Here is a 7,700-nt window from a genome sequence, read left to right on the forward strand (position 1 = left end):
GAAATCTATATGTCCATAGAAGTGAACGTGTCTGTGTGTGTTTGTGTGTGAGTGTGTGTGTGTGTGTGTGTGTGTACATTTCCCTTCGCAATAACTCTGCCAATTTGAAGCCTACAAACCCGAAATTTGATATACAGTTACTGAGATTTGGGTAAATCTTTGTGATCGGTTTTCGGCCAGTCATTTGGCTCTTACAGTATGACAGTTCAACGATTTGACTTTTGACAACTCTACCAAACACCTTCGACAATTTTGGATCTAAACACTTGAAAGTTTAGATATAGTTTCCTTGGGCATGGACGTATCTTAAAAACTTGATTTGATCCCGAAATAATAAATGTTAAGGGGTCATATAGGGAGTAATTTAAAATAATGACCACTTTTTTTCTCAATATACACCTCCAAACACCCGGGCAACGCCGGACTGAAATGCTAGTTCTCTATAAGAGAGAAAACATATAACAAAAAACCCAGATTATCAGAGTATGCATATGAGTGAAACATGTCTTGCTTATTTGTTTCCGTTTACAATTTTATAACGGCTTACATTTGAGCAGATAAATGTACGTATTAAATAATGACTATCGTAGAAGTTAGATACCGGATACTCTCGATAAACACTCAACAGTTTCCGAACTGATCCACTTGAAATTATTAGTCACAACTCTTTAACTCCTTTTTCTTTTTATATTTCCTATTGGAAAGGCCTTGTCGCTGGGGCATTAGAATACGCCGACTGCCCCCCTGCAGAGAGTAAAAGCCCCTCAATGGGGGTCCTGGATATGACGTTAAATTATATACAGTGGTGAGGCCCCAGCTTGTGACCTTTGTGGAGTATGGAGCCACCCTTTAATTACCATTGCACCCAGGTCCACCCGGAGTGGTAGTGCCTGTTAGGGTCCCAACTATGGGTTGAATAGAAACCGGTGTGAAAGAACAAAGATATTCTATTAAAAATGTATTTTCTTCGAAATCTTTGGATTCGGCATTAAATAACCCGAAAAGAGTTGATATGCCGTAAAAAAAACAACCAACCAACCAACCATATTGGAAAAAAGCTTAGCGTTTGAGAGTTTCTTTTGGAATGAATGTCGCATTATCTTCAAATGAATGCCGCATTATCTTACAAGGTTTACATCAATGAGGAAAACTAAATTCATTGTTTATACGAATTTAATATTGGACCATTTTTATGTTTCTTTACTAATTTCTTTTAATAGATCACCGTGTTTAAAAGTCAACATCAGCATCACCATATCAGATGAATACAAAAACCCTAATTTCCCTGGTGATTTTTTTATCAGAGTTCTTTCTATAAAACACACAGACACTTACAGAAGAGCCCATTAAATAATGTCCAGCATCCGAATTAAAAGTGAAATTTCTAAAGCGGACTGTATTCGACCTGAGAGCAATTATAGTGTTAATATTTGTCGTAACCTACTTGATCACCTCCACCTTCCAAACATAGCATAAAAGACATAGACCTGTTGCGCTAATGAAATAAATATCCAAATATTAAACTATGCTAATTTATTTACTCTGTTATTGTGTTCAATCCTAAGGGCCAGCGTATATGTCCTCCATTAAATTCGAAACTTTCCATCAGTGAATTCTGGATAAATGAGGTACACTATTATTAGTTGATGATGAGATTAACACTGGTTTAATATTAAAGTAAATGCGTTTCAATACATTTGTGATAAGATTATAACTAGACTAAAGAAGTAAAATATTGTCCGTATATCTGCAGGGTGAGTCAAGTGTTATATAAACATACATCACCGAAATATTTTGCCAGTGTGGAATTCTTAGAACATATATATATATATATATATATATATATATATATATATATATATATATATATATATATATATATATATACATACATATGTATATATATATATACTTTTTATTTTTTATTACCGTTTTTTTTTCTGTTCAGTTAAATTTTTGTTTCAGCTACACGACCGTTTTTTGGCCGTTATGTAGCCTCCTCAGACTAACTGCCAAAAAACGGTCGCGTAGCTGAAACAAAAATGTATCTGAGCAGAAAAAAACGGTAATAAACTTAAAACCCATATTTGCTCTACAACAGTATTGAGCACTAACTTCAGGCTTTTATTAATTACCATTTCTACTATATATATATATATATATATATATATATATATATCCGCTTTATAATGTATTCTTGTATTTTATATACTTGCTCTAGCGGACAAAGTTTTTATCTGCTGAGCTTACTGACAACATTTTGCAATGTGGAATACAGGCGTTTGGTCGTATATCTATCTCTCTCTCTCTCTCTCTCTCTCTATATATATATATATATATATATATATATATATATATATATATATATATATATATATACACGCCATTTATTTGCATATCCTCTATAGTTGCCGAGGGTTTTTAAAATTAGATGATCGTTATAAAAAGAAGATGAAGGAGTATTGAATAAACATAATTTTCCCATATATATATATATATATATATATATATATATATATATATATATATATATATATATATATATATATATATGTATATATATATATATATATATATATATATATATATAAACAGTTAAGTAATGAATTTGTAACATTTATTTTCTGAATGCAAGTGCTAATATTATATTTATGTCAGTTTTTAATCTTTATTTTTATTTCATTGTTTTATTAATTGTGTAAATGGTTTTCTCGTGGAAAAATGTGCCCATTCTATCTGGCAAATAGCATTGAAATAGGGCATAAATATATCTGAACATGCTAATTTCTTACCCTCCCTCCGCCAACACGTTACTACTTATAGAAATATGCTTGTCCATGTAGCGAGCTATGTCACGTGATGACCGTTTTCTTTTCAAAAATGAAAACGCTGAATTTTATTTCAAGCAAAATCAATTCCTATTTGCAACCGCGAAGGACGTCTTATTATAGCAGTTACGTTATAAATTCTGTAATATTTTTTTTTCTAGATACAAGTGCAAATATTATATTTGTTTCAGTTTTTAATCTTTATTTTTATTCCATTGTTTTATTAATCGTGGAAAAATGTGCGCCGATTCTATCTGGCAAGTTCATTTGGAATATGTATTGTTTTATTTTTTTTCATAATAGATTTTTCTTGTCCATAAATGTTTGAATTTTCCAAGTTTATAGCATAACAACATTGCCAATTCTATTCATTTTCATTTGTTGAGAGGGGAATATTTCACACTAATTTTTCGTAAACACGCTAAATGGGCATTTATTAAGTACAATACTTAATAATTATTTTAATGGAGAGTAGACAATGCATTGTGGATGCGTTATCGGCAGCTCCCGTTAGTCTCGCTTCTCTTTATTTGTCATTCAGTCCTCGTATTTTAATGCGTGAACGGAGAAGAAAAAACTGGATTCTAGGTTGGCACAATATTTTCCGTGAACAGCCGCCAGAGATGTCGGAAATTTTCTGTTTTTATGTTTATCCTTGTAGCCATGTCACTAGTAAGGGTGCTGGAGGTAAACGTTTAATCTGGCCGAGGTAATTCGCCTGATAGTCAGGGACCCGAACTTTGGATTAACTACTAAGGAGGTTGTCCTATCAATAGGTGCAAAGTACTGGGGCTGCTGTTTTGTGTTTTGGTGAATGGATTCTAGGACCTGCAGTAGCTTCTTGTGAGGCCTCTCGATGCCATATTAGTGGGTAAATGTAAAAGCTTTACCTTTTCATGTGGTACAAAAAATATTTCTTCATTTATATTTCTCTCTTACTTTCCCTCTCTGCCCTGCTTCAAAAAAGCCAGTCGACCTAGTCCACAATTCGCAAAACTCCATCAGGGAAAGTTTCAATAAAAAACACACAATTAAACCCGGATCTCCAAATTATAACGTAGACCCACACTACCATGTTTCTTTCTCGAACATCAGGGTCTACGTTCTAACCTTCCAGGGGTTGAAACCCAATTACAGGAGACTAAACCAGATATATTCTTTTTAAGTGAAACTGACATTGCACAGACTATTTCTCTAGATGAGTTCGTAATTAAAGGATATTCTAACTTAACTTCCAAATCTGACCCTCAAGATCGCCATGGCCATGGAATATGTGCCTATATAAAATATGGGTTTCCATATGGTTGGGACATCTCCAGAGATCCTAACTTACCCTATATGTGCTTCCGGGTTGCACTAGCTCAAACTAGTGCATTTATATTTGCTCTCCATCGCCCCCACAACAGCGGAGTTACTATCTTTAAAAGCATATCTGAGAAAATTGAACACGTCCTATCTGTTTATCCTTCAGCTAATATTAATGAGTGTGGAGACATTAATGTTCACAATGTGGAATGGTTAATTCACTCAAACAAGACCGATGATGAGGGGAGGTTTTGTTATGATTTCTTCATTGCTTATGACCTCACTCACATTTTTCACGAACCCACCCGTGTGCCCGACAGTGACGGCCAGTATGCAAGTCTCCTAGACCTTTTTCTCACAACTTGCCATGAACTGTGTTAAGCTTCCGTTCTGTCTCGACTTGGATCTTCCGACCACTCTGTTGTATCAGTTAAGATAAAAATGAAATGTAATAAATCCTCAGATGTACCTCTTCATCGTACAGTATATCGATACTCAATGGCTGAATGAGATAGATTCCGTACATTTATATCAGATCCACCTCTGCGTTCCATGTTTAAAAGGATGTGTCCTCTATAGTATCAGACCTGACGGAATGGTTAATTGTAGGTATAAATCGTTTCATACCCTCGAAAACATTTCACCAAAAACCTAACAGCCAGCCGTGGTTCTCGCCAGAATGTGCTACTGCGATTGTCACAGAAATCACTTTTTCCATTGCTTACGACGTAATAGATGTACTGACACTAAAGCTGCTTTAGGACTGCCAACAACCACTGTAAAAAAGTTATAAAGAACGCAAGAGAGTTATATGTTCAGTCCATCAAGTCCAAAGTAGCTGAGCAGGGGCTTGGTTCCCACCAGTTTTACCAAATAGCAAACAGAATCCTGAACAGAAACTATCATCAATGAGGTAATCTCCTAAGCATCAGACAAAGCCAAACTCTTTGTCAGGAACTTTGAAGCGTATTCTACCCTTTGCGACTAAGACCGCCAACCTCCAATATGTCCTCCTTTATCAGAAAACACGCTATGTGATATACAAATATCTGTACGTGACATTGCCAAGCTAATCAAAAACCTTGATTCCAGTAAAGCAACCGGCCCTGACGGTATTCCAATTATAGTACTCAAAATACTTCAACCAGAACTAGCGCCCATAATTACAAAACTGTTTAAACGTTGCCTTAAGGAGACTTGTTTCCCGTCACCCTGAAAAATCTCATCAGTATCCCCTGTATTTAAGAATTCAGGTGATCGCTGGTCTCCATCTCAGTACAGGCTAATAAGTCTCCTGCGCGTCATGACTAAGTTGCTGGAATCTGTGCTAAATAGAGAAGTAATCAACCATCTCAGCGGAAATAATCTTCTTAGTGACACACAATATGGTGTCCGTTCTGCTAGATCTACAGCAGATGTTCTTACAGTTATATCTCAAAACATTAGCGAATCACTCGCCGGAGGCTGCCTTTCTAGGGCAATTGATCTTGACATATCAAAGGCCTTTCATAGAGTATGGCATAAAGGTTTACTTCACAAGATCTCCAGCTAGTGTATAGCTGGAAATGTCTTCTCAATTATAACACCATTTCTCTCTAATGGGTTCATGAGAGTAGTGGTTGATACGAAGAAATCAGAAGCTCACTGTTAATGCTGGATTCTCTCAGGGGTCCATCCTGGGCCCAACTCTCTTCCTGATCTACATTAATGATCTTCCAAATCATATCCTTACATCATTCGTAGACATTTATGCTGATGATACTAATATCTATGGTAGCACATCTAAGACCGTAAACGACCATGTTCTCTCTGATACTCTCCTCTGATCTTGAACATGCAGTACAATGGGGAAAGGAGTGGCTGGTTACTTTTAATGCGTCTTAAACCAAGCTTTTATCTTTACATCATCAACGCCCTGATCCCAATCTTGCATTAATTGAAATGAATAGCTCTCGCCTTGGGGAGGTCTCATGTTTTGATAAGCTTCTCGTCTTGAATTTTATTCTTGATCTAAAGTGGAAAACATACATTTAATCCGTTGCCAAGACTGCTGGAAATGGTGGGATCCTTCTATCGATCCAGTAGATATCTCACTGCTGATGCAATTCTCTACCTATATAAGAGCCAGGTACGTCCAAGGATGGAATACTGTTGCCACATCTGGGCAGGAGCTGCTAGAAAGGACTTATCCTGCCTTGACAAAATACAAAATAGACTTTGTGGCCTCGTAGGGGATGTCCTTTTCTATTCCCTGCAACTTCTTTCTCACAGATGAAATGTTGCTAGTTTCTCTGTTTTATCGTTATTTTCATGGCAAGTGCTCTGCTGAGCTCCAATATATGGTTATCCCTCGCAAAACGTTCATAAAAAACACCCCTCCAGCAGAAATCACTATCAATAATTTCCCCCACTCTTTATCCGTGCTGAACCCTAAATGTAGATTCAATGAGAAAAGCTTTTTACTTAAAACTGCACGCCTATGGACTTGTTTTTCGTTCTCCTACTTTCAAGCTGACTTCAATAGGGTTGTCTTCAAGTCTAAAGAGCCGTTCCATATAAGTTAACAAATTCACCAAATTTCCTTCAATAACGATTACTATATTGCCCAATTTCTACTGCACACCATTTAACCCTTATCCTCGAGTGACCTTAAGGCCTTGATAAGGGCTGATGCCCATGCAATATATATATATATATATATATATATATATATATAATATCGTCATCACTTCTCAAAGCCTCAAGACTTATCTAGGGTAAAGGTTTATGAATGTAGGTGGCCTGAGGCAAAAGCTTCCTGATCGGTGGTAGCACATCTTTTATGATTATTCAATATAAATTCGTTACATTCGGCTTGAACATGACGATGAGATACTGATGTACAAGTAATCAATTCTAGGAAAATGTTTGTTCATGGGATTGATGTTTGCCTTAAGGCACATACTCTATGGCTGACTGGGATAGCTTACGTACATTTATAACTGATCCACCGCTGTATTCCATCTTTAAAAAGAATGGTCCCTCTATAGTATCAGACCTGACTGAGTAGTAAATTGTAACCATAGACCGATTCATACCATCCAAAGTATTCCAACAAAAACCTAACAACCAGAATGTGCTCCCACCATCGCTCACAGAAATCACTATTTCCATAGCTACCAACGTAATAGATGTAATTAGCTTAAAGCTGCTTTCAAGACTGGCAGCAACCACTGTAAAAGAGTAATAAAAAATGCAAGATAATTATATACTCAGTCCGTTTAATCCAATGAGCAGAGGCTTGTTTCCAACCAGTTTTGGCAAATAGTAAACAGGATCCTGATCAGAAGCGTGCTTTCTATCCGAACCATCACCAATGGACCTGAAGTCATCTCGTCAGCATCAGACAAAACCATACCCTTTGCCAAGAAATTCGCAGCAAATTCTACCCTATTTGACTAAGATCCTCAAACCCCTGTATTTCCTCTTATAACAGACAACACGCAATGCAACATACATCATTGCGTGATGTCGCCAACCTAATCAAAAACCTCGTAGCACTAAAGCAACAGGCCCTGACGGCATTCC

Source organism: Euprymna scolopes, chromosome 31, assembly GCF_053919585.1.
Source record: "Euprymna scolopes isolate OS-2025 chromosome 31, ASM5391958v1, whole genome shotgun sequence".
Classification (NCBI taxonomy): Eukaryota; Metazoa; Mollusca; class Cephalopoda; order Sepiida; family Sepiolidae; genus Euprymna; species Euprymna scolopes.